We start from the raw sequence: 27879 nt of genomic DNA on the forward strand, positions 1-27879 counted from the left end.
TGCTGCTCAGTTGGTGCTGCCTTACTGGTAAGGCTCTGCGGTCGTGGTCTTCAACTGTTTCAATACCACAGTTTTCTGCCAATTCCGTTGCGTCATTGACGATTTTCACCCAATGGCATTCTTGTAGAAGGTAGATGAGGGCAGTTCTTGTCACTTGAATTAGGTGACTCGCATCTGGCAAATCAAGATTCTTTTTCTGAAGTTCATCATATAACACACTAATCTTTTTCAGAATTGCTTCCATACTTAACATAGTTAACAAAAACTCAAAGCACTGCATATTTTGGAGAAGTCCTCTGGCTTCTGAACAAGCCTGCTTGTCACGTTGTTGCGATGATTCTATTACACTATAATGGTTTCAAATCAAGCCCGTATTTTTTAACACAAGCGTACCAATGAAACCATCTAGTGCCACACAGTCTTTCTAATTCGTGTACTGCCAGACCGCTTTCTGTTTTAGCTTTTAAAAAGAGTTTGTGAAAGGAACACATACACAGCCTGCAAAGTTGAGAAAAAATCTTTCACTGTTTGTATGTTAGTGATAGTTTGCACTAACGCAAGGTTTAGACGATGTGCATGACAGTGAGTTTAAACTGCCTGTGGAGCAATTTCTTTTATTTTTGCTTGCACTCCATTGAAACAGACACTCATAACTGATGCCCCATCATAGCATTGTGCCACACAGTTCTTCCAGTCAAGGCCAGCATTGCGTACAGATTTGTCAAGGGATGCAGCTAAACTGGAGGCATCCAACTTCTCCATGTGGAAACATCCCATGGCTTTTTCCTGAATGTTCCCATCTTTATCTACAAACCGGATCACAAAGCTCATCTGTTCTTTATGTGAAATGTCTTTGGTTTCATCAACCAACACTGCAAAGTGCTTTGTCAATTTCCTAACGATATTCTGACGTGTAAGATATGCCACAACTGAGATCATGTCATTTTGATACTCAGGAGATGGGTAGTGCCCATATCTTGTAGCCGTTTTTACTTTAAGAAGTTCATTATTATCAGACAGCAAGCGCAATATTGCTATGAAGTTTCCCTTATTGTGGGAGTCTTGCGATTTGTCTATGGCTCAGAAAGCAAGTCCTTGACGACCCAAAAGACATACAACCTTTAGTAACTGCAGTACATGTTGACGGTTCTCTTCAATCTCTTGGTCCCCAACCTTTTCTAGCATGGAAACAATTGAGTGTTGAGGGCTTGTAGTCTGTTGTACACGCTTAAAGTCTGCCCAAGCTACAACCGAAGACTTATGCTTATCAGAATCTGAGTGCATCCTTAAAGAGCGACTTGTCTTTTCCCATTTAGCGAAGCCAATGTCAACAAATGGAACATTGCCACGTGCACGCCCCCCTCCTCCAGAAGTAGAACCAAAATGTCTGCATGCAAAGCAGTATACTCCATCTTTCAGAACTGAATACTCCACCCAAGGATATGTTTTGTAGTCTCCGTTGAACTTACGGGAACCAGTTACAGGGTATGTAGGAAGTTTTGGCTGTACAGGGTCACTGTATGGATTTGGTGACAGATCAGTCACCACACTGTCATCTAAATTGGGAGCTTGAGTACTTCTTGGAATGCCCTGCTCAGCTAGACACATTTGCATACTGTTATCGCTCTGCAACCAAGAGCTGTCTGTGCTCTTCCCGAGGAGTGAAATGTCAGGAGAGCAAGCAACAGTGGGGGGATCATCAAACATGCCAATACGGTAAGAACAATCCTCAATATCAGGATTGAAAGAACATTCAGCGCTATCCAGGAAAGTTGAAGTGTTGCTTAGGTCATCAGCATCACGTGAAACCATCACAGCAATGTCTGCACGTGAACAAGAGCCTTCAGTGGCCACTACAAATGAAGGAGATGCTATGTCAGCCAAAGAAGGTGTCTGCATGTGAAGATAGTGAACCAATGTCAGCACATGTAGATGCACTGTCTGCACAAGACTCGAAAAGATAGGACTTAGTCCTTTATCAACAGTTATCCATTCATCTGAATGCCATTGGTTAATTCAAAAAGTACAAATTTTAATGGAGATAGCAAAATAGTCTAAAATACATGATTAAACCCTCTAAAAAGATACTAGTGTATCGTGTTGACAAAGACAAACATTAAGAACATACAATTCTAAAAGATCTTAGAGATAATGACTTTCTAATCTCTAATTCTTCTATTCTAATTCTATTCAATAATTAGGATTAGATTGTCCCTTCATTGGAATTTTCAATTCACTCAGATAGTTTAACTAATTAGACTGACAAAAAATTCTCGACATGTTTCAGTCCTCTGTGTAGGTCTTGGGACTTTCTTCAGGAGTGGTCAATAAGGGGGGTTTAGAATGGGCTTCAGCTAAGTATGAACTCTTCTGGCCTCTTCTTTAAGATGATAATAACTGTTGATAAAGAAACATTAAAAAAGAATCAATTTATGTTTCTTTAGACACGTTTAGAGGTGTCAAGAAAGACTACAGGGTCCATTTGGTTACCTGGTCTTCTTAGTGTGGGGGCTTTCTTGATTAGCAGACGAAAAAATGTCCACATGTGTTGGGCATCATTTTCTTGGGAGGAAGGATATTCCTACCGAATCTGCAAACAGCAAATTATTTTATTTACAAGAAAGTCTACTCCAGCCTTCAGCTTAGAAAACACAAAGCATTCTGGTAATTGCAGTTCCTCTGCAAGGTCGTTTAATTTGGAGGGGAGTGGTGTCCTTTCTTTAGTAATTGGTTATGGTTTCTATATATTTTAAACGTATTTTAAACATAATGGCGAGATCATAATAGCTTATCCCTTATGCATGGGTTCTTAAAAAGGTCGCATTTTAGTCAGCTTACCAGTAGTTTAGTCAGAAAACTCTCTCTGTTCTTTTCCTTGCCGCGATGTTTTGCGGATGTGTTAATGCAGTTTTAGCTTCTGTGTAGAGGCTTCTACAATTGGTTTCTGAAATAAACCACACGGGTTGTATCCGTTAGTTCTAAATGGATTCCTGTTTCCCATTGATGAAAACAGTTTTCAGTAGAACTGTTCTCCAGCTATTCTTAAAGCTAGAAAAGTGCTAAAAAAATGCTAAAAGGATGTTAAAAAATGCAAGTCAAATGCTGAGTTTAAATCTAAGTGCTATCTTACTTCTCTGTATTTCAATACTTTGCACAGGCTACCGTGTGTATCATGATTTACCTGTTTCTTGGTCTCTAGTCATTCCCAATGGTGCCATTACAGGGTGGAGTGGTATCCCTGTGGGCTGGTGTCTTCTATGGGCTGAGTTTAGCTCCTTCTGTAAGATCCTCCTTCATGGGTGCCTGCGCCTGTTCTGGTTAGTATCTATGTTTGGGCCGCCATTTTGAGAGGTCTATATATAGCTCTCTAGTAGTCCTTTTTTAGTGTTTATGTCATTAAAGGGCCTCTACTTCAATTGTGTTCTCTGGCTCTGCTATTAACAGTCAAAAAGAAGGTTGTGCCGATGATTATAAATTATACATTAGGGCGATCAGATTTTTAATATTAATATCAGCCAATCTCTCAATCGTGGAATTTGGGCTCTCTTCATTGTATTCCTTATGTTATAGTGGCGATCTGTCACAGAGACTTAACAAGTGTAGGATACAGCCTTAAACCTTGAAGAACGAAGCACTCGGGTATTGAGTAGTTCCTTAGGCCGCGCCCCTCTCTAGACTTTTCCGGCTCCCTATCCAGACATATTAAAAAGCTAATATGTCGGAAGACAGAACGCTAGGCTATAGCGATGACTATGCAACGGCACTCATGAACGCCATCTCGATCATCAATAACAGTGAACTGGGCGATATCCCAGATAAATCAGACGAATGGGATGAAATAATCCAACTTCGCAAAAGATTGATAAGGACAGAATTACATGGCGCCATAATATTGGAATACCTAAAGAACAAAGCCTTACCACAAGGCTTAACGGTTCCAAATGAGCCACGACTGTTCTTAGACAACGCCAAATTCATCCTACAATGGAGCTACATAGCTAACCGTTGTGGGAGAGATTGGCTGATATTAATAATAGATACAGCCAAAGAAACATCTAGCAAAATAGAAATCGACCTAAAAAAACTGGAAGATGACATTAAAAAACTAATTGCACTGGACGTAGTCAAAAAGAGACTGGAAGAGATAGAGAAAGAAATGAAAGACTTCAAACAAATTAACACATTAGAAAGAATTCAAAGATTAAAAAAAGATCTGAGTAAATACTCACATGAAAAGGCATATCCCTACACTAAAGAATGATATAAAACACAGATGGCCAAGATACAAGGACTACCACGAAACAACAGACGAGTTAGATTCAGGGCGACATCATATAGCTCAAGCAATTCAAGTAGCGATCCAGATAATACTAACCCAGGTCAAAATCCACCAAATCGTGGAAGAGGAAACCCCAATCATAGACAAAAAAGAGGAAACAGGAATCAAGGGACACAGCCTTTTTTATACCAAAGGCCCAATCGGGGCCAATGGAACGGGGACCAGAGATACCTGAGGAGCGGAAATCAATTCTAGTGAATTTATCCACGTATACGCCTACTAACATGGAAAAACAAGTTCTGGAAAAGGGCGTAGGATTCGTTATTTCGAACAAACATGATCCTTTTCTGTTCCGCACAGATTTTTTAAAATTTATGCGGAAAATAAGACTCAAAGAATTATTTGCTACACGTAACGAAACAAATAGAGAACCCAACACTCTGAACCACTCAGGGCTCAAAAATCCCTCTACTTTCTGTCCCCCCTCATACACTTACTCGCCAGAATCAATAATTTTTGAAAAAAGAGTTCTGGCGGAAGTAGCCAAGTTGGAACAACAAAACATCCCTATGTATCAAAACTTGACCACTAATGAGAGAACAGCGATCGAATCACTAGCTTCCAATGATAAGATCATTATTAAAAGAGCAGATAAGGGGGGAGCTATAGTGTTGCTAAATAAGACAGAATACATAGAAGAATGCCACAGACAACTAGAAAATGAGAACTATTACAAGAGATTACCTACAGATCCCACAAAAGAATTGGAAAACCTCATTGAAACTAAAACTACCAAAGCTTGTGATAGAGGATGGATTAGCAAACAGGAATGGGCTTTTCTGAATAAAATGGAACCAGCAACACCCAAGTTCTACTGCCTACCCAAAATCCATAAAACGCTGACTAAACCACCGGGTAGGCCCATAGTTTCAGGGATTAATTCTATTTTAGAACCGTTATCTAAGTATGCAGATCACTACCTGAAAGGATATGTAGAGAAAATGAGATCTTACCTAAAAGATACCAAAGATGTGATCAATAAATATGAAAATCTCCCATACGATCCCGCAAAAACACTCCTTATAGGTCTAGATATTGTATCCCTATATACTAACATCCCTCAACAAGCTACACTTGAAACCATCAGCGAAATTCTACTCAATAGACTTGACAACGACCCAGTACCCAGCTCGTTTATTATGTGGTGTATAGAAATAGCTCTTACACGAAATTATTTCGAGTTTCAAGGCTCATACTTTCAACAAATAGAAGGAACAGCGATGGGGGCTACGATGGCCCCGAGCCTAGCTAATCTATTTGTAGAATCTTTTGAGAAAAAATACCTTTACACAACAAATCCTTTTGAAGCACATATACAGTCATGGGCGAGGTATATCGATGATGTCCTGTTAATCTGGGCAGGGACAGTAGAAAAAGCAGAGGAATTCTTAATTTGGCTCAACAATTGTAACCCACATCTTCAATTTACCATTAATATTCAAAAAACCTCCATCGATTTCCTCGACCTCACCATTTTTCATGCGCACGGGCGCCTGTTGGTTAAACCCTACCATAAAAAAACAGAAAAAAATTCACTCTTACATTACTCCAGTCATCATGTTAAACACCTGAGAGATAACCTTCCATACGGCCAATTTTTAAGACTCAAGAGAAATAGCAGCCAAAATGCAGACTTTGAAACAGAAGCAAAAAATCTGACGGCCAAATTAAAACAAAGAGGATACCCTAAAAAACTGATCAAAAAGTCAGCCAAAAGAGCGGCGAACAACAACAGGGAAGCCCTCCTAGAAGCAAAAATTAAACAACCGCAACAAGATATGCTAGTATGTGTTAACACTTTCTCTAAATTGAGTCTGAAAATTAGCCAAATAGTAAAAACCCAATGGAAAATCTTTGAGAAGAGTGAAATAGGGATTCCTGTTCCTCTTTTTGCATGCAAAAAATCCAAGACGATTGGGAACAGAGTGAGTAGTAACAAACTCAAAGAAAAACCAACAAAAACCCTGAGCCTGACTGAATCCTGGGGACTTAAACCTATAATTGGACATTACCCATGCACTAATTGTGCAATGTGTAAATTAACCCAAAAAACCAAAGAAATAGACATAGGGTTACTCACCCCTTGGAAACAAAAACTAATGACTAATTGCAATTCTGAATATGTAGTATACATGATCACATGTCCGTGTAATAAACACTACATAGGGAAAACAAACCGGAAGGTAAAAACCAGGATGCTTGAACATAAAAGCTGTTTGAAAAATAAAGTCTCTAACGCACCTCTAATAAAACATTTTGGGGAAGCACAACATGGTTATGAAAACTTCAGCTGGACCGTTTTACTAATGGTACAAGGGAGAGATCACAATACAAAAAATAGAATCCTACTTGAAAAAGAACAGAGATTAATTTTTTTAACTAAAAGTGACAAAATAGGACTCAACGAATCTATAGACTGGTTAAATATCTGATCGTCCTAATGTATAATTTATAATCATCGGCACAACCTTCTTTTTGACTGTTAATAGCAGAGCCAGAGAACACAATTGAAGTAGAGGCCCTTTAATGACATAAACACTAAAAAAGGACTACTAGAGAGCTATATATAGACCTCTCAAAATGGCGGCCCAAACATAGATACTAACCAGAACAGGCGCAGGCACCCATGAAGGAGGATCTTACAGAAGGAGCTAAACTCAGCCCATAGAAGACACCAGCCCACAGGGATACCACTCCACCCTGTAGTGGCACCATTGGGAATGACTAGAGACCAAGAAACAGGTAAATCATGATACACACGGTAGCCTGTGCAAAGTATTGAAATACAGAGAAGTAAGATAGCACTTAGATTTAAACTCAGCATTTGACTTGCATTTTTTAACATCCTTTTAGCATTTTTTTTAGCACTTTTCTAGCTTTAAGAATAGCTGGAGAACAGTTCTACTGAAAACTGTTTTCAGCAATGGGAAACAGGAATCCATTTAGAACTAACGGATACAACCCGTGTGGTTTATTTCAGAAACCAATTGTAGAAGCCTCTACACAGAAGCTAAAACTGCATTAACACATCCGCAAAACATCGCGGCAAGGAAAAGAACAGAGAGAGTTTTCTGACTAAACTACTGGTAAGCTGACTAAAATGCGACCTTTTTAAGAACCCATGCATAAGGGATAAGCTATTATGATCTCGCCATTATGTTTAAAATACGTTTAAAATATATAGAAACCATAACAAATTACTAAAGAAAGGACACCACTCCTCTCCAAATTAAACGACCTCGCAGAGGAACTGCAATTACCAGAATGCTTTGTGTTTTCTAAGCTGAAGGCTGGAGTAGACTTTCTTGTAAATAAAATAATTTGTTGTTTGCAGATTCGGTAGGAATATCCTTCCTCCCAAGAAAATGATACCCAACACATGTGGACATTTTTTCGCCTGCTAATCAAGAAAGCCCCCACACTAAGAAGACCAGGTAACCAAATGGACCCTGTAGTCTTTCTTGACACCTCTAAACGTGTCTAAAGAAATATAAATTGATTCTTTTTTAATGTTTCTTTATCAACAGTTATTATCATCTTAAAGAAGAGGCCAGAAGAGTTCATACTTAGCTGAAGCCCATTCTAAACCCCCCTTATTGACCACTCCTGAAGAAAGTCCCAAGACCTACACAGAGGACTGAAACATGTCGAGAATTTTTTGTCAGTCTAATTAGTTAAACTGTCTGAGTGAATTGAAAATTCCAATGAAGGGACAATCTAATCCTAATTATTGAATAGAATTAGAATAGAAGAATTAGAGATTAGAAAGTCATTATCTCTAAGATCTTTTAGAATTGTATGTTCTTAATGTTTGTCTTTGTCAACACGATACACTAGTATCTTTTTAGAGGTTTAATCATGTATTTTAGACTATTTTGCTATCTCCATTAAAATTTGTACTTTTTGAATTAACCAATGGCATTCAGATGAATGGATAACTGTTGATAAAGGACTAAGTCCTATCTTTTCGAGTCTTGTGTAACCGTAAGTCCCAAAAACAAGATAGGACTCCACAATCGTGGAATTTGGGCTCTCTTCATTGTATTCCTGATGCACTGTCTGCACCTGAAGAAGCAGCTTCGCTGCCAGCAAGAGTTGATGTGCTGGCCGATGGTTGGACAACATGTACAGCTGTGTTTGAACTGCCACTCGAGGTATCATCAGACCTCTTGCGCATGCTTGAATCAGAATCTGGAGTAGGTCCAGCTCCTCTTGGTTTTGGAGAAAAAATATCAAGGATTGACCTCTGTTTTGGATCCTTGGGTTTTCCTGTAGGTGTAGACATGTACGTTCTTTTTGTACTGCTAAATCAGAAGCTATTATTCAAGCAAATGATGGATTCCTGGGTGTCCTCCCGACTTCTTTTGTTCGTCACTCTTCTTTGGGGGACCACTTCCGCTGGATACCAAAGAGGAGACAAATCTGAAATGTATTGCTTTGGCTTACAACTTTATCACGGTACTCCCTGCAAATAAGCAAGTACTCCCCAAAAGAAAAACAGATCACAAATACTCCAAACAAAAAATAGGAAACAAACACTGTGGACCCTGACCCCTGCTTTCCCGCACATAGCTCCATGGATGTTTGGAGAGGTAGCGCACGTAGTTCCAAAGGAAGAAAGTACTATTATTACTGCTCGATCGGTAGACATGTTCATGATCTTTTAATGTGTATGAGTAACTAAGTGCAACATAATTATCAGAAAAACCTTTCCTTTTTCAGTTAAAGCATTGCTTACAACTGGATTTGCATTTTTACTCCCTAAAAATAATTTTACTTCCAAGTTTACAAAATTTGAAATACAATAGTCCCACTTCAACATCTTATCTGGAGCACTGAGTACATACCTAAGCAGTGATTTCATGTATTTATTTTTGTAGCTTACTTTTAGGTCAGTCCCATCTGTCAGGGTTATACCTTACATTTGTGAGATTAACAGTTGCAACCTGTTCAACCTCTGCCACTAAAAAAAAGGAAACCTGTGAGTCCCGAAAAACTGAAGTGAAGCATGCGTTCAGTGTCATACAGTTTGAAGTTAATTTAGTGGTATTCTCTGATTAAATGGAAGAGAGACAGCCGTCTTTAGTGTTGGAACAACTAGGACAAGGCTGCAATGCATAAATAGATATGTACTAACAGATCAGATCATTAACATATGCTGTACATTTTCAATATGTTGCTTCATGTTCATTTACCTCCCACAGCGGTCACAAATAATGCTGGATGTCAGCTGCTCAATGGTGCTACTGTTTGCTGGCGTTGAGAACACAGAAAGGAAGGAACTCCCACACAAAGATGCAGGTCTGAAAATAATAACAATATATCAGAAAGATTCATTTGTGCAACACCAGACCATATTCATTTTTAATAGAATTTTAGAGTTCTGGGATGCACGCATCATGCAAAGACAAACTGGACCACAGAGGCTTTGCACGGGACAGACCTAGAGACTGACTTCCGGCCCGGCAACGATTCATCATTAACCTTTTGTGACTCGGAGGGACGCATGTTATGCACCATTGCCCTAGGTTCTCTAGGAACTAGCTCTGTAGGCTGCAGCAGGCCCAGGCTGAGTGTGTGGCTCCGGCAAGGAGCAGTTTACATAATATTGTGTCACAATGTAAAATCCTAGTTCAATGCGTTGCAAAATATATAGGCTGCAGGCCACAAATGACTTCGATTTCATCTGCCTGTGGTTAATTTAAGCAGTTTAATTTGCATAAGATGTTGCTGTAAGTTGGGGTCAGGGGGGCACATGGACACACTGGCGAGGGGCAAGGGGCCGGGCCACATGGACACACTGGCGAGGGACAGGGGGGCACATGGACACAGTGGCGAGGGGGCACATGGACCCGGTGATGACTTATTTTACAGCAGGAAGTAAAAATGCCTTCAATCCCTCCCCCACATGATCTATCAAAGACAAAATGTAATAAAATAGTTGATTATAAAACACTGCTTTCGTCCCACAAAGCCTGAGTTCACATCCTGACAACACACACAGGTCCGGTCCCAGATTTGTCTCGTGGAGCGGGGACAAAATGGATGCTTTAATGGTGCAGTGTGGTGACTCCACAGAGACAGTAGAGGGGGAAAGCGCAAATATCGGGACGTGTATTATTCGGGGAAAATGATTGTATTATTCGCTGCCCTGCAGTACAGACCAATGGGTAGTTTCCCACCTGAACAGAAGCCAACCCCCTCGCCCACGCAATAAAGCACACACACACACAGAAATCATCTGCTACTTGTTGGGGCAGTCTGGTGGGGCTCTTGCTGGTGGCGCTTTAAGCTGTTGCTTGGTCTTTCATTGTTATACAGCCGGGCCTGCCTCACATAAAATCAAAAGTCTATTACAAGCAGTGAACGACAGGCAAACTTAAATGAAACAAATCACACAGCTGGAAGCCGAGCCAGCTAGGAGTCAAACAGGGGTGATAACTTGTGTCTGAGAGAGCTCATTCTAAAGGGGTAACAACCCCCTGTATGTGGGATCATGCTCACTTTGGCCCATGGCCCCTCACTGCAGAATGAGTGAGCAGGTTTTAAGACTCTGCTGATTCTGCTATCCTATAGGCTCGAGCCTTCTATCCCTTGCCCCATCACGGCTTGCAACATCCTGAGCGGCAGCTTATGGACAGCAGGCAGCTCGGGACATGCCTGTTGCCAATTGAATGGGAGAGTGGCATGAACCGACATTGGTGGTGAAGAAGCACTCAACATACAGAACACAAGGGTATAGTGTTGCAGAAATGCAATTCAGTCTGTTTAAATGTAAAGCAGAGTGGCTGAGAAGTACACGCACTGTGCCGTTAAAAATAAAGCAGCTGTGGTGGGTGGAAGTGCTGCTTCGGTGGCATCAAGAGTATGCAATTCCCTGCAGGGTGCTGTTGGTAATTTCCTATTGAAGTATAGCAGCCCTATTGAGAAGTGTCATTAAAAGTGAAGCTGTCAAGTAGGCTGGATCAGTGCTGCCCCATAAAAGGTGTAGCAGCCTCTGTGAGAAGTGGCAGTACTGTCCCAATGGTGAGAAATGTAGTATTTCCACATTAACTATGCTTAAGCACTTTGGGTTACTGAATAGTGCTGCTACATTCTGAGTAATTCCATCCCTTTAAATATTTTAGCTCTTGTATAACCACAACAGTGTTGAGTTATTCTGATGATGATGTTAAACTTGCTCAATAGTTCTGGTTCGGTATCATTAAATGTACTTCAGATCTTCAGAGTGTCGGGAGGATAGCTCAGGGGCAACATGCTCGCCTTGGAAGCAAGAGGACATGGAGCAACACAGGTTCGATCCCTCAGTCCGCGCAACACAGGTTCGATCCCTCAGTTCGTGCTTAGAAACCTCTGGGTATTATTACGCGCATTATAAATAACCAATTAAAAAAAATAAAAAAAATCTGCTGAGAAGTGCTGGGGCCTTGTCAATAAGAGTGTAGCAGCTCAACTGAGAAGTGCTTTTGTGTCCCATCAAAAGTATAGCAGCCCCACTAAGATGAACTAGCATTGCCTCAATAAAAGCATAGCATTAAAATTATAGAAGCCCTGTTTAGCGAGTTAACTGAGGAGTACCAGCATTGCCCCATTTCAAATATGGCAGCTCTAGTAGAAAATAGATTACACAGCCCTGCTGAGAAGTGCTGTTACTATCTCTTTAAAAATATAGAAGCCCATTAGCTCTGCACCACTAGGCCCTGCAAGTACTATCCAATTGCATGCTATTACACTGAACAAGGTCAACAGTATGGCAAGGTACATACTGGGTTCTATGTGATAATTCTGCATTTTGAAGAACAAATACAAAAAAGACTGATTTATTTTGGCCGATTTGTGTGGTCTTCAAAAGGCTGAATTATCACTTTCTACTGCCGCCCACCACCCTGCTAAACCCCCTCCCCCAAGAAGGTGATCCCACCTCACCCCACACTCCCACCCTGTTACCTTCTTTAGAATTCAGGGGAGGTGCCTCCCTCAAAGCCTCCGTTCCCCACCCATAGCATAGTATCCACCCTCACCACGTATACACTCAGAGACATGCAGTCTCGGGAGGATAGCTCTGCAGCAACATGCTTGCCTTGGTGATGTTTTTTGGGTGTTTGAACTACATATCTGAAGAAACACTTTGCAGAGTTACATACCCATGCATGGCACACCCGACGCATCTGAAGCTCTTTGGGAAGTCACACACTCGTCCATGGCACACTCACCACATCACCACACATCTGAAGAAACTCTTTCCGGAGTCACACGCCCGTGCATGGCACACTCACCACATCAGTACACACATGAAGAAACTCTTTGTGGAGTTACACTCCCGTGCATGGCACACTCACTGCATCAATACACATCGGAATAAGCTCTTTGCAGAGTCTCACACACTCGTTCACAGCACACTCGCCGCATCACTACACATTTGAAAAAGCTTTTTGGGAAGTAACACAGCCGTGGATGGCGCACTCACCACACATCTGAATAAGCTCTTTGTGGAGCTGCAGCACCTGTGCATGGGACACTCACAGCATCACTACACATCTGAAAAAACTCTATGCAGAGTTAAACACCTGTGCATGGAACACCTAACGCATCTGAAGCTCTTTGTGGACTGTGAAGTCACACACCCATGCATGGCACACTCGCCGTATCCCACACATCTGAAGAGGCTCTTTGTGCAGTCGCAACACCTGTGCATGGCACACTCACCGCATCACTACACATCGGAAGAAACTCTTTCCGGAGTCACACGCCCGTGCATGGCACACTCAACACACCAGTACACACATGAAGAAGCTCTTTGTGGAGTCACACACCCGTACATGGCATAGGCTGAGTAGTGTAGGCCCCCCTCCGCTCTTGTTTCTGATACTCTCTAATACCTGGGGGAAGAAATAACCATACAGACTGAGTATTTGTTTCGTGGAAAAAATTATGGCCGTAGGCTATTTTATTTTCTACAGAAAATAACACCACACCATAATCATAATGCCCAACAATAAAAATCGCTTTTGGGCACGACGTGTCCAGGGGATGTGAAGCCCCGCCTTCTCTTTGGCTAAACTCCGATACCCATGGACATCCGTTCCTGGACACGCGCCGCCGCTGCCTACGAGTTGTCTTCTACCGTGTACCGTATAAGAGTACTCGGCGTGCCTGTTCCATGTTCTTCTTCTTCTTCTTGTTGGGCGGGCTGGGTGGCAAAACGTTTCCTGTCCCCCTTTTCCAGGCCCTGGAGCTTACCCGAATGAGGTGAGCTCCTACCTGGTTGTGTCCTTCCTGCCTCACGTTGGGGTACTTATACCCCTTTCCCCTTTGTTGTCCCCTTGGGGGGGCTGGACTTCCTTCCTGCCCCCATTGTCCTTCCTCACACCTTCCCCCATTTGTTGTGCATTTCCCTGGCAACGAAGAGGGTGGGGGCGCCGCATTGTCTGCCCCTCCCTCATTGGTTTGCGCCGTTTTGGTCCCCCACCCTGCGCCTAACCCCCCAGGCCCTCCATCGCGTCGTACTTTGTACGACTCGGGGCCTGGGGCATAGGCTGAGTAGTGTGGGCCCCCCTCCGCTCTTGTTTCTGATACCCTAATACCTGGGGGAAGAAATATCCATACAGACAGAGTATTTGTTTCGTGGAAAAAATTATGGCCGTAGGCTATTTTATTTTCTACAGAAAATAAAACCACACCATAATCATAATGCCCAACAATAAAAATCGCTTTTGGGCACGACGTGTCCAGGGGATGTGAAGCCCCGCCTTCTCTTTGGCTAATCTCCGATACCCATGGACATCCATTCCTGGACATGCGCCGCCACACCTGAGTGGGTGTTGCCTAGGCCACTGAGGTCCCCCCAAAAAGCATCCCTAACTGCATCCCCGTGCTGCCAAAGCTCTGAAAATGTTATCTGAAAATACCCCCATCCCCTTGTTGGAGAGGTGTACGCCATCCTGATGGAACAAATCTGTGTCATTCTGTGACAAGCCATTTTTTATGAAATGGATCCCTGTGCTCCTACAGTACCTTTCTACTGTTTTGTTTAGCTTTTTTCTAGCTGTTTCAATGGCATGTCTCCTGTGTGCCCCGTACCATACTCTGCGGGTGATGATCTCGGACATAAAAATTTCTGTTTTCCACCAGCAGTGTGCTATCGCGCTTAATGACTCACACGTGTTGCGCATTAGCTCGGCCCTGTTTGTTTTGACCAGGTCGTTACCCCCGAGGTGTATTACCAGGTATTCGGGAGGGTCCCTGAACCCGATCAAATCAGACAGCCGGTCGTGAATGTCTTCCCACCGCATTCCTGGGAGGCCACACCATGAAGTTATCGTCTTTTTAAAATGCAGGCCCTCTTTGAAGTCTTCTATCCACCTGCCTGCCCGGGTCACAAAGGAATGGCTGACTATCCACGCTGATCTGTATGGCCCTGTATCTGCATTTGTGGGTGGGAAAGGCATCATATCAGATTTTCTCGTACATATTTTTTGAAACATTGCGACCACCACCCCCCAATTTTCTTTACGCCCTTTGCTCCCAGGCCCCCTGCCCATGCTGATGTGGCTGCCCCGATTCTGAAAGAGTGGGTCCCAAACTCGGCTGCATCTCACCCCGCTTTTGCTATGGTTTTCTTTAGTATTGCTTGGAACTGGTATCTGCTGAGGGCCCTGCCATCCCTGTGTATTAGTAGTTGCCCCCGACCTCCGGTCGTACCTCCAGGAATTGTTTGGTAATGCACCTGGGGCAATATTCCCTTTCCTTGATGCAGTTTAGCTCTATTGCTTTTCCCTTCCCCATTTGGTCTGTTTTTGATTTTCTCAGTAAAATTGACATGCCTTTGGACCCTATGCTGACGTCGCTTTTTGCTAGCCCGTCTCCTGCGACTGTATTGCGTGCTACCAGTTCCCCGATCCTGAATGCCCGATAGTATGCTAGCACAAAAGCCGTCCTGAATAACCTAGTCTCATAGCTGTCGCTACATGTGTCATGCAATACTTGTAACAGCTTCACCACTTTCATAAAATTCAAAGGTCTCCTGCTGTCTGGTTTAATTCCTTCCAACTTTGCCCAACCCTTCATTGCATATTTTATCCGTGGGCTAACTGTTGGGTCTATCGCCCCGGCCACCTTTGCCGTATATGCGACTGCGGCCAAATGCGCTGCTGCCCAGCTTTTCCTTTTTCCTTGCGCAAATACTTTTGCCAAAAAATCGCACATTTTGGAAACTGTAATTTCCCCAACTTCTTGTGAACCTGTTCCTTTTAGCACATCAATCACATGTTTTTCATATTGCTTCCAAGTCTTGTATGTTATCGCGCTCCTTGCCAATCTTTCAATCACTTGGCCTTGTTCCTGCGGTTTTTCCTCTTCTTCTGAGTGAACCTTGTAGTTAACCGATCTTTTTCCAGTGCTTCTAGTGGGACCCATGCCTTTTTTGGCATGGGCGTTTTCATCCATTTTGCGTCCGGCCGTAGCTCTCTGAACCTGCCCCACTGGAAACGAGACAATGCGTCAGCAACCATATTTTCTTCTCCATTGATATGCCTCGCCCTTATGTTAACATTATTTTTTAGACAATCCAACGTTATTACCCTCATTAGCTCCAAGACCAACGGGCATGATGCGCTTCCGTTATTTATCACGTGCACTACTGCCATGTTGTCGGACCAGACATTTAGCTCTCTGTTGTTTAGCTCTGTTTCCCATGCGCACAGCGCTACCCTAATCGGGAACAGCTCTAGTAGCGTAATGTTACTTGTCCATGCAGCCTCGTGCCATGATTCAGGCCAAACTTCTGCGCACCATTCTGTACCCAGTATTGCTCCAAACCCAAAACCCCCGGCTGCATCCGTGAACAACACCCTTTTGTCTTCTTCATTTATGGGTATTCGCCATATCACTGACCCGTTAAATGCTTTAAGAAATTTGCACCATACCTCTAAGTCATTCTTGATTCCTCCACCCATTCTGACCCTGTGGTGTCCCTCTTTGGTCCCTCTTGTTCTCTGTTCCACCATCCTCTGGAATATCTTGCCTTGTGGTATGACCCTGCCAGCAAAGTTTAGTTTCCCTGCTAGCGATTGTAATTCCTTCACCGTGGCCTTGTTTCTCCCTTTCAGGTCTTTGATTGTGCATAGTAGGTCTGACACCTTCTCATCCGGGATCCTACACACTCCTGCCCGTGAATCAATTTCGATTCCTAAAAATTGGATTATCTGTGTTGGGCCCATTGTTTTTTCTTCCGCCAATGGGAAGCCCCACTCCCTTGTTACTGCCATGAATTTCCTTAATGTATCTTTACACAGCTTGGAACCCAGTGGTCCCACAAACAAAAAGTCGTCCAGATAGTGAACCACTTGCGCCTCTGGCAACTCTTTTGTGAGAGCCCATTGTAGGAATGAGCTCACTTCCTCAAAATATGCGCATGATATGGCGCAGCCCATTGGGAGGCATTTATCGACAAAATATTTGCCCTCCCAATGCATGCATAGCCACTTCTGTGACTCCCTATTCACTGGTATTAGACGAAATGCTGACTTTATGTCGGCCTTCGCCATCCATGCCCCTTGACCGGCTCTCCTGACCACTTGTACCGCTTCCTGAAAGTCTGAGTAATTCACAGAAGCTGCCTCTTGCTCTATGCCGTCGTTCACTGATGCCCCTAGTGGGTATGATAAGTGGTGGATCAGCCTAAATTCTCCTGCCTCCTTCTTGGAGACCAAGCCTAGTGGTGAGCATATGTACTCGGAAAATGGTGGTGACTTGTAAGGGCCCCCCATTCTTCCCAGTTCTACCTCCTTCCTGATTTTCTTGCCCACCAGTTCCTTGTTCTCTAATGCGGATTTCAGGTTTCTAGGGATATTCTGGGACCCGTGCCCCTTGAAAGGGATGTTGAAACCCTCTTGAAAACCTTGCCTGATAGTCTCGGCTACCTCTTAGTCTGGGAAGACCCGTAGCCACTTCTCCATTTTCTCGATTTTGACTGGTGTGGCCCCTCTCTCTACTTCTTCCTCAATTCCGATTTTCCTGCACCCTGTGCGTGCTGGATGTCGCTCGGGTGCATTTGGCGGTACTATGTTCCCCCTTACTATTCTCGCATCTGTGACTAAACTTGCATTTCTTACCCCAGCTACATGGTATCCCATTCTCGAAATTTCTGCATTGGGCTGACCATGACTTATCTGGCCCATAGCTCCCCCTAAGGCCCCCTTGTGCTGTTGGTAGTATGTTGTTCTGCCAACTTCTCTGAGCGTTGTATTGTCTGCTCCGAAAGCTCTGATCCCTCGTTCTGTCGTAATAGTTATCGTATCTCCTATTGTTATATCTGTAATCACTTTTGTAGTCGTTCTGCCAATATTGCTTCCTATGATAGCTTCCTGTACTACCCTGTTCTTTGTTGTCCCATTTTTCTTTTAGGACATTAAATATGTACAGGTTGTAGTTTTCTTCATCCCACCCTATGTCTGGAAAGCAGTCCATTTCCTTCCTAAATTCGTGGTCATATTCTTTCCATGCCTCTCCCCCAAATGCCTTGTACACCTTCAAAACTTGCTGTTGGTATGTTACTAATGATGCCCCGTCTTCGGGTATTTTTGCAGAATAATGGTGGACATAATCTGAAAGGCCGCCGTCCAATTATCGAAACTCCTTGCTACTGGTGCGCTTTTTAATAAGGCCTTCTCATCCTCCTTCACATCCTCTATTGATACATTCTGCCCTCTTCTTTGTACATCTAGTAATGAAAAGATGTCTATGAGCTCTTTTCTCCATATCTTTTGCTTCACCTTCTGACTAATGTACCATGCCTGTGCCTTAAGTGACCGACCTTGTGCATCCTTTCCCACCGTGGGCCTGCCATATTTTGTCATAACTGTGGCTGGGTCTATTGCTGCTACTGTAGTTGACCCTGCTGCAGGCACTGATGTGCTGGTGGGCGCTCCCTGCGGAGTGGACCCTGGGGGGGGGGGCCCTTGCGGCACTGCTTGTGGTATGGAGGCCCTGTCTTCTGCTGGTGCTGGCCCTCCCGCTCCCTGACCGACACCTGCCCCACCCTCTGGTACTTTTTTCTTTTTATCTTTGCATACTACCCCCTTCCATTATACCCATGCCTGTAAATGGTCCATTTCCTCATCTTCGCTACCTTCCGTTTCAGACAATACATTTTTCTGCTTTTTCTCTTTCCCTCCATGGGCTCTGGGCGACTTACCCTGAGCCGTGATGCATGTTTTTAACATTTTCACAATTTTGTCCCCAATATTATTATCAAATTTTTCAGTACCTTTTTTGTTTCCTTTCTTCTGTTTTTTCTTCGGCACCTCCGTCTGCTCCTGTGGGTCCCTTGTCGCCTCTCTTGACCTTTTCTGGCCTTGTGGCAGCGCATCCTCCTATTCGCTGCTGCTGGAATCCTCTAGTAGCAAAGGCGACATAGCCCTAGCCCTTTCCTCCTTTTGCATCACCTCTAGCACCCATTGTGATCCATACTCCTTTTCTGCTTTCTTTGCCCATGCGCTGAATTCCTGCGCTATCTTCCTCCTTTCTTCTGCCATCTCTCCGCACTTGGCTCCTTTTCCTTTCCTTTTGTGTGAATGGGTACTCTTTATTTACTACAATATTTTTTCCTGATCTGCTTTGCTTCCTCTTTGTTCTGGATATTTCTTCTGCTGTCCTTTTATGGCCTTTATCTTGGCTTCAGATGCCTGATTCTGGCCACCGTTACGAGTGTGTCTGTCTCTTTAAATTCCCTGGTGTCCTCCTCTCATTCTTGGCACCCAGAGCGTTAACTTTGCTCCGTGCCGTCTGTGGCCACGCCCCCTTGCGCCGTCTTCGGCTTGCTTTGTTGTTCCGCCTTTACTTGGGACCCGAGTCCAAGATCGCTGGATCAGCCCCACACGTAGTCGCCTGGTATCCTTCCGCCGTATGTTGCAATAATAGGCTCTACGGTATTTGAACCGCTCCGTTTGATCTTGGCCTCCAGCCTGATGTTTACACGTCTGATTCTGCGCGCTTATAGTGAACTCTTAGCAGAAGCTGAGGGGCGTGAAATCGCCGCAGGTAGACTCTGACGGGGCGATGCCTTCCGGTGCGCCCACCTCTGCGGTACTTGCTTGGGGGCTGGGGCTTGTGAGCTCCTGGGTGAGCTGGTCATTGGGGTCTAGTGGGGTACCGACTTGCATCCAGCGACGCCTGCTTTGCTTCCGCACTCCTGCTGGTCCTCGGCTCCTCTAGTTCCCGCTGCTCGGTTCGTCCGCCTTCATCCCCGACGCGGACACGGCACCTGGCACCCGCTCTTCGTTCGCTGTTTCTTCGCCTCGATGAGGGCTTTGTCGTCTCACGGCTCTCCCACCGACGCCACAGCACACAGCGCTCGTAGATCTTCGCCTCAGATGAGGGCTTCGTCCTCTCACATGCTCCGTCTGCAGAGGGGGGGAGACATGAAAACAAGAAAAGCCTGCAGAGGCAAAACGTTTCCTGTCCCCCTTTTCCAGGCCCTGGAGCTTACCCGAATGAGGTGAGCTCCTACCTGGTTGTGTCCTTCTTGCCTCACGTTGGGGTACTTATACCCCTTTCCCCTTTGTTGTCCCCTTGGGGGGGGCTGGACTTCCTTCCTGCCCCCATTGTCCTTCCTCACACCTTTCCCCATTTGTTGTGCATTTCCCTGGCAACGAAGAGGGTGGGGGCACCGCATTGTCTGCCCCTCCCTCTTTGGTTTGCGCCGTTTTGATCCCCCACGCTGCGCCTAATCCCCCAGACCCTCCATCGCGTCGTACTTTGTACGACCCGGGGCCTGGGGCACACTCGCCGTATCAAACTACACATCTGAAGAATCAGGACCTTCCATGGAGCTGCCAAGGCGCAGTCAGGGACTGATGCCCAGCATCCCTGCGTGACCCCGCCCCGCCCCACTGTTGTGTGCCTCCTGTGTTTTTAAAAGATCACGCCTCGCGGCATCTTCCCATACACCCCGAGGGGCCGTACACACAGCTGCGCTACAGTGAGGTGTTTGGGGTTCCGCGGGCATCCTGGGAAATCTCAGTAATGGAGCGGGCGGCAGAAACCACAGCTTAAAGAGACGGGCCTGTGGCGAACGGCGGAGCGCAATTATGAGAACTGCCCACACCAAGCAGGTCTTTGACAGAATCCCGACCCTAGGCCAGGGCGCGCGTTCACGTGTCTACAAAACAGCACTGCGCAGCTGCACAAAATTACACAGAATTGCATACATTGTGCTTGCCAAGGAGCAACTGTGGTGTGAGCGGACAAGGCGTACAGCATTTGCTTTGTGGTAATAAGACGAAATAAAAATGGAAAAAGTCACAATATGTGAGACCCAGACAATTAATTGGCTAGGTATGGGGGTGGAATCATGCATAACACACATGTGTCCAAACAAATGCACATTGCAGGCTGGGAGGAAATACGTTGCATACAGTAGCGGGGCAAAAAAATACACGTACACTGCAGACTAAAGAGAAGCGCATTCACAGCGTTTGAAGAATCCGCCTGGAAGCAGCACTGTGTGCTCTGAAAATCAGGACGATGCCGGAAGCATTCAGAAGAAAGCACTGTACACAAACGTGGTACTGTGCCCTTGCCTGCGGAGTCGCCGCCGGGTCCTCGGGCTGCGCGGCAGGCAGGCTTTCAATAAAAATGAAACCACCCAGCACTGCAGCCAGCAGCGTGCACCGCACGCCGACGGCGGCAGTGCTGCACCGGAGGCCAGGCCCGCCCCCCGCGCACACACACAACGACACCCACTACTCACCAAGACATAGTTGCTGCAGCTGGCCTATCCTGGCCTTGAGTGGGGGCATGCTGGCACTGGTCACACTGGAGCAGGAGGAGCTGATGATTGTTAAAATGGATTTCTGAACTCTATTCTGGAGGGGCAGAGGTTCAGAAGGCCAGCCTAGTTTCTTGGAACAGGGTAACCTCTGGACAAGCCAGACCAATCAGGGTAGTGATGGCGGCGGTCAAGACTAGGTCTCAAGAGGGGTGAGGGTGACTGAAAGCCCGCAATGAGCACACAGAGCAAGGACGCTTACAAATTACTCCAGACAGGTGTTATATTAAAAATATAGACACATTTATTACAAGGCCTTTGTAACATTGACCATAGTAAAGAATCACGGTAAAACTCCAATAAACCAACACATCACAAGCAATACAATATATATACAAGACCAAGGGGTCTAAAGAGTTAGAAGCACGAAATATGCAGACCACCTAGATGGGGAGGAAAACAGGCAGTGCAAGTAATCGTTAGACCCAGTTCGACATCAGAGGCCACCTAACTAGAAGCAAGTCCGAGCCCTACGAAGAGTGGAGCTTTGTGCTCAAAAGTACCTGCACACGCGGGTGCAAACGGGCAAAGGAGAGTCTCTTCAGGGAGATCAGGCAGTTCAGAGAGGTGAACAAAACGATGATGAACAGTTCTCTGCTACTCAAGCGTGGCTTCCACTTGTGGGCAGAAGCATGGCGCGAGTGCGGAAAAGGGTTGCTGTTTACGACAGCGGTGGAGAGCCACAGGCTCCTGCGGGAGGGCGACCGGTTAGGGTATTGACTACTCACCGGTCCCCGATGCAGGCAGACCCAGGCTTCTCCGGTTCCGTTTCGGTGCTGGCAGGTTCAGATGCGATCAGCAGGCTGTCTCGACACCATGTAGATTCCACGACAGCAGGAGTCAGGGTCGAGGGTGTCCCAAATGCAGCGAACACGCACAGGTTTGTAACCACAGCAGGGCAACTCAGCAACCGCATGTATTCCGGTCCCAAAGCACACGTCTCACTTCAGACCTGGGAATGCCAAGTGTACGAATCGTATGAGAGTGCCGAGGACACTGAATTAGCAGTTAGCCAGACGGCGGTGACAGAGCAAGGTTCCTGTGTAGGCTGGTCAGTCCACTGGATGGCCCAGGGACGCTTCCGAAGGCTTACGTACAGGATTTGGTGAAGATGCCGAGAATAGTTGTTCCCACTATTCTAAAGGGTCAAAGCACCAGTACAGGCCTTCTCGTTCGATCAGAGGCAGAGAGGTCTCACAGGACGACAGCAGTGCAGGGTGCTAAACCTTCAGCGGGTCACCAGGCATTCCTCGACTCAGCTTATTAGTTGCAGGATACTTGGCTCCTTATCCTTTGTTCGTGAGAACTCAGGAGATCGACATGGTAGTGGTGTTTCCAGACTCCTCTTATCCAGAGTTCCCTTCGCGCCAAAACGGAGAGGACCCAATGGGAGATCTGCTCACAAAATACTCACACCATCCGTGGACCTATCATGGACCACGGTGGTCCCAGGCATTCAAGACACTCTAGACTCTCTGCCACCCAGGATGTGCAGTGGGAACAGACATCCCAGCCCACATCCTGGAGGCACACACAAGGCATGCAGAAGCCTGCAAAAGTGTTGTGTTTCGCGGGAAAGTGCATGACCAAATAAGGACTGCCCCGGGTCGGCTCGACCTGGGGGAAGGTGAAGGGGCAAGACGGTCAGCGGACAGGACAAAGAACCTCGTGGCATGGCCATTTTGGAGGCCAGGCCTCCCATTTGGGCCAAACGCGGGAAGCGCGGTCAACATGGCAAAAAGGGGTTCAAAACACAAAGAAACGATAGCTGCCACCAGTCCCGTCCGTGACACACTTGCACATTTCATGATAAGTCCAGCGAGAGTTTCTAGGGCGATTGGAATGACTAGAGAGCCAAGAGCGCGGTAATGTAAGTTACGGTGCACTCTTGTTTCATGTTGCTCAAAAGCTGCAACATGAGAAAAGAACTACAGAAAACGTTTCCCGGTACTGACTGTTTTAAGGTCATGTCAGTTTCCCCGTAAGAATGGAGCGAAAGCCCAGAGGAGTGCAGCGGAAGGCTGCGCTTCTCTGGCAAAGTCTAGATCAGGGTGTAAAACAACAGCAAAAAGTTTGGGGGTTGCCACATGGAAGGAAAATTACCTACAATATGAAATCTTTCCTAACACTCGCCTCTCCCAGACTAAGGACAGGGGGAACTAATCCACCCCTGGATGAGTCTCTTGTTCAAGTCGGTTAAACATTCTGGACAACCCATCAGCATTGCTACGTTGGACACCTGGCCTATGCTCAATAGTGAAGTCAAAGCCTTGTAGACTTATGACCACCTAAGCAACTTTGGATTCTCTCCCTTCTTGTTTATCAGCCACTTTAAGGGCTTATGGTCAGTTTGCACAGTGAAGTGGGTCCCATAGAGGTAGGTCCTCAGCTTCCCTAGAGCCCATACAACAGAGAAGCATTCTTTCTCTACTATGGACCATCTGAGCTCTCTGTCCTTAAGCTGGCGACTAATGAAACCAATAGGGTGTGCCTTACCCTTTTCATCTACTTGCGATAGTACAGCTCCTATCCCAGTGTCAGAGGTGTCTGTCTGCACAATAAAAGGTCTTTGATAATCAGGGGCCCCGAGGATAGGGGCCTGGCACAAGGAGTCTTTTAAGCCATTGAAGGCCTTCTCACACTCGTCGGTCCAAGTTACCTTCTTGGGTTTCTTCTGAGTTGTGAGGGCAGTCGGATATGCAGCTATGGTGCCATAGTCTGCCATGAAGTTGCGGTAATACCCGGTGAGTCCTAGGAAGGCTCTCACTTGGGTCTGTGTAGTGGGGGTAGGCCAGTCTTGTACTGCTTGTACTTTACTGGGAAGAGGCTGTATCCTCCCTCCACCTACTTTCTGTCCAGGGTAAACCACTGAGCCTTGTCCAATCTGGCATTTACTAGCCTTTATGGTCAAGTGTGCTTTCTGAAGAGCCTGTAGCACAATCCTGAGGTGTTTCACATGGTCTTCCCAGGTGGCGCTGAAAACTGATATATCATCCAGATATGCAAGGCAGAATTCATCCAACCCATTAAACACATGATTCACAAGCCTCTGGAAAGTGGCAAGTGCATTCTTCAACCCGAACGGCATTACCCTGAATTGGTAAAGACCGTCTGGAGTGGAAAACGCTGTCTTCTCCTTGGCATGTTCTGCTAAGGCTATTTGCCAATAGCCCGCAGTGAGGTCAAACGTGCTGAGGTACTTGGAGGCAGCCAAGGTATCCACCAGCTCATCTGTTTGAGGCAAGGGGTGTGCATCTGTCTTGGTGACAGCATTCAGAGCCCTGTAATCCACGCAGAACCTCAATTCAGAAGTGCCTGCTTTTGGAACCAAAACCATAGAGCTGGACCAAGGACTACTAAAGGGTTCAATCACCCCAAAGTCTAACATTTTGTTGACCTCTGTCTTAATATAAGACCGCACTTTGTCTGACATCCTGTACCCTCTACTTTTGGTAGGAACGCTGTCTCCTGTGTCTATGTTATGTTTGCACCAAGGTGTCAAACCAGGGGACTGCGAAAACAGGGGGGAAAATTGCCTAAGCAAACTTTTCACCTCAGCCTGCTGATCAGAAGTCAGGTGAGGGGCCACGCGGACACCCTCAAAGGAGCTATCTGAAGGACCGCTTTGGAACAGGTCGGGGAGAGGTTCAGACTCCTCTTCCTCAACATCTGAAGCCAGTAGCAGTGCTGCAGTTTCGACTCTTGGGACGAAAGCCTTCAGCCTATTTACGTGGAACACTTTTGGAGCCTGTCCAGGCCTTCCAAGGTCCACTAAATAGTTGACCTCACCCAGGGGCTCCACCACTGTGTAAGGGCCTGACCATTTGTCCTGTAAAGCTCTAGCCCTTATGGGATTCATGATCAGGACTTGCTGACCGGGTGTAAAGTTGATGAGGGAAGCTTTGTGGTCATACCAATGTTTCACCAGCGCTTGTCCTGCCTTCAACTTGTCACTAGCCAGACCCATCAGAAGTACCATCTGTTTTCTGAGCCCTAACACATAGTCTACTACGTTGGTAGTAATAGGGGGAGTGGGCATCTACCATCACTCCTTGACTATGGACTATGGCTAAGGGCCCCCGCACAGGGTGACCAAACAGAAGTTCGAAGGGGCTCAAGCCAACACCCTCCTGTGGTACCTCACGGTAGGCAAACAGTTAGCATGGTAAAAGAAGATGCCATTTTCTTCTTTGAGGTTCTTCCAGAGCCCCAATCATACTCTTTAACGTTCTGTTGAACCGTTCCACCAGACCATTGGTCTGGGGGTGGTATGCGGAAGAGAACTTGTAGGTGACCCCACATTCCTTCCACATAGCCTGCATATACTTTGACATAAAGTTGCTGCCTCTGTCAGACACAACTTCTTTAGGGAAGCCAACCCTAGTAAAGATGCCAAGTAACGCTTTTGCAACTGACTTGGCAGTTACAGTTTTCAATGGGATGGCCTCAGGATATCTGGTAGCATAGTCGACCAGCACCAGGATAAACCTATTGCCAGAGGATGTTTGCGGTTCAAGGGGACCAACGATGTCGATCCCTACCCTTTCAAATGGTATTCCCACAACTGGGAGTGGTACCAATGGAGCTTGGATTGTTGAGCCACTCTTACCAGATAACTGGCAGGAGGCACAACTCCTGCAGTGACTTTCTACTTACACCCCCATCTTGGGCCAGTAGAAGTGCATGGATAACCTTTGCTTGGTCCTCTTAATACCATGGTGACCAGCAAGGGCCACTTCATGCGCCAGCTTCAGGAGGAAGGGTCTTACAGCAAGGGGAACCACCAACCTCCTATGGTCTCCTTCTGTAGACTCTGTGGGCTCACTATACAGGAGTCCACCTTCCCAATAAATCTGATGCTTCCCAGGAGGTTCACACTCAAGCTGGGAGCAGGCCTGTCTCCTTAGGCCTTCCAGAGATGGGCACTCAAATTGGCCTTTACTGAACTCTTCCCTGTCTGGACCACCTTCTACTAACAAGTCTTTTAGTTCAGGATGGTCATTGGGGTCAAATACTTAAGGTATCGCTGCCTCCTCGTCAGGTCCGGGCGATTGACCAACTTCCTCCACCGCAGTGGTAGGTGAGTTCGGGGGAATATTTTCTTTCCATTGTTTTCGTTTTGTTACTCCTTTAGCCTTGGGTTTCCCCTTTGGCTGGGGCAGCGCATTGGTCTTGGCCAATGCTGCCCGTGTTTCAGACCTTGTGCAGGGTCTGTCAGCAGTGTCTCCCACGAGCCCTAAAGCTCTGAGATCGTTGCCCAACAAGACCTTTCCTGGGACGTTCCTCTGAATACTCACTGGAATCCTGACTGCTGTACCATTGAGAGTAAGATTTACAGGTATTGATGGAAACATGCGAGGTGGGCCGTCAGCCAACTTAGTGGGCATCAGAGTAGCTGTGGCAACTTCCTCTGAGTCTACCAAGGTAGAATCCACTACAGTTCGACTGCACCCACTATCCATAAGAGCTGGAGTATCGACTCCATTGATCAGCACACTGTCTTTAAAGTAGTGGTTGGTGTTATCTGGAATCCTAGCATAAGCCTCTGCGACTTTAGGCTCCCAGGAACCCAGGGAAACTAAAACTACCTCAGCTTCTATCCCACTGGGGAAGGAGTCTGAGGAGAAGGATGCTCCTGTAATCTCTTCTTCCTCGTAGGAGGAGAAGGCCAGATTAGTGGAGTGGACCCCCAAAGGTTTAACCTTACACTGGGGATCCCCCTTCACGTGGTCAGTTGCTCCACAAGCAAAACAAGATCCAGTGGGTCTGTTTACATAGGGAGGCTTATTATAACCAGAGTTCTATTTCGGAGGCTGACCTCCACTACCCTGTGAGTTCTCTTGTGTCTTACCCTTATTTTTCTTTTTGTGGCCCTTTTGAGAAGAAGAAGATTTATCAGATTCTCCACCCTCCTTATCTTTGGACTTTTTCCCTTCCTCCTGCTTACCAGGATGAGTTTTGTCCTTATGGGACACTCAATGTGACACCCATAAATCTGCTGTAATGGCAAGCTTCTTAGGATCTATCTCCTTTGAATCTGCCAAATGCTGCTTAAGCTCAGGGGAAGAAGATGCAAAAATATGTTCCAGCATGACAAGACTTATCATACCTTCAAAGGTAGAAACCTTATAACCTTCGACCCAGCCAGTCAAGTTTTTTAAGGATTCAGTTACATAAGATACCCAAGTACCACCTTCTTTTTTCTTATACCCTCGGAATCATTTTAAATATTGGGCAGGAGTCTTTCCAAACTTTAAAATGAGAGTTTGCTTCAACATTGCAAAATCTGCTCGCTCAGCCTTCGACATTTCCATAATGGCACTGCAGCCAGAATGGGGCAGTCTGCTGAGTAACCAGGCAATTTTATCAGCATTGTCAACTTTTTGAACTTCACATGCATACTCATATGTATTCAGCCAGTCCATAATGTCATTCTTTTCCTCATACACACTGAGCAGATATTTTCGAAACCGGGGATGAGAGGAGGCCTGAGACCCATGTCCAGGACCCTTGGATCCATTGGCAACTTGAAGCTTGGCCAGTTCCAACAGGTGATCCCTGTCTTTCTGCCTGTTCGATTTTTAGCTTGACCCTATTGAACTCAAGCTCTTCCAGGAGTTTGGCCATATTGAACTCAAGCTGACTTCTGCCTAAACAGCAGCTTTTGATTCTTGAATTCAAGCATGGCCTCCCCATCAGCACTGGCAGAGGA

Source organism: Ambystoma mexicanum, chromosome 14, assembly GCF_040938575.1.
Source record: "Ambystoma mexicanum isolate Mex_15411 chromosome 14, UKY_AmexF1_1, whole genome shotgun sequence".
NCBI classification, from domain to species: Eukaryota; Metazoa; Chordata; class Amphibia; order Caudata; family Ambystomatidae; genus Ambystoma; species Ambystoma mexicanum.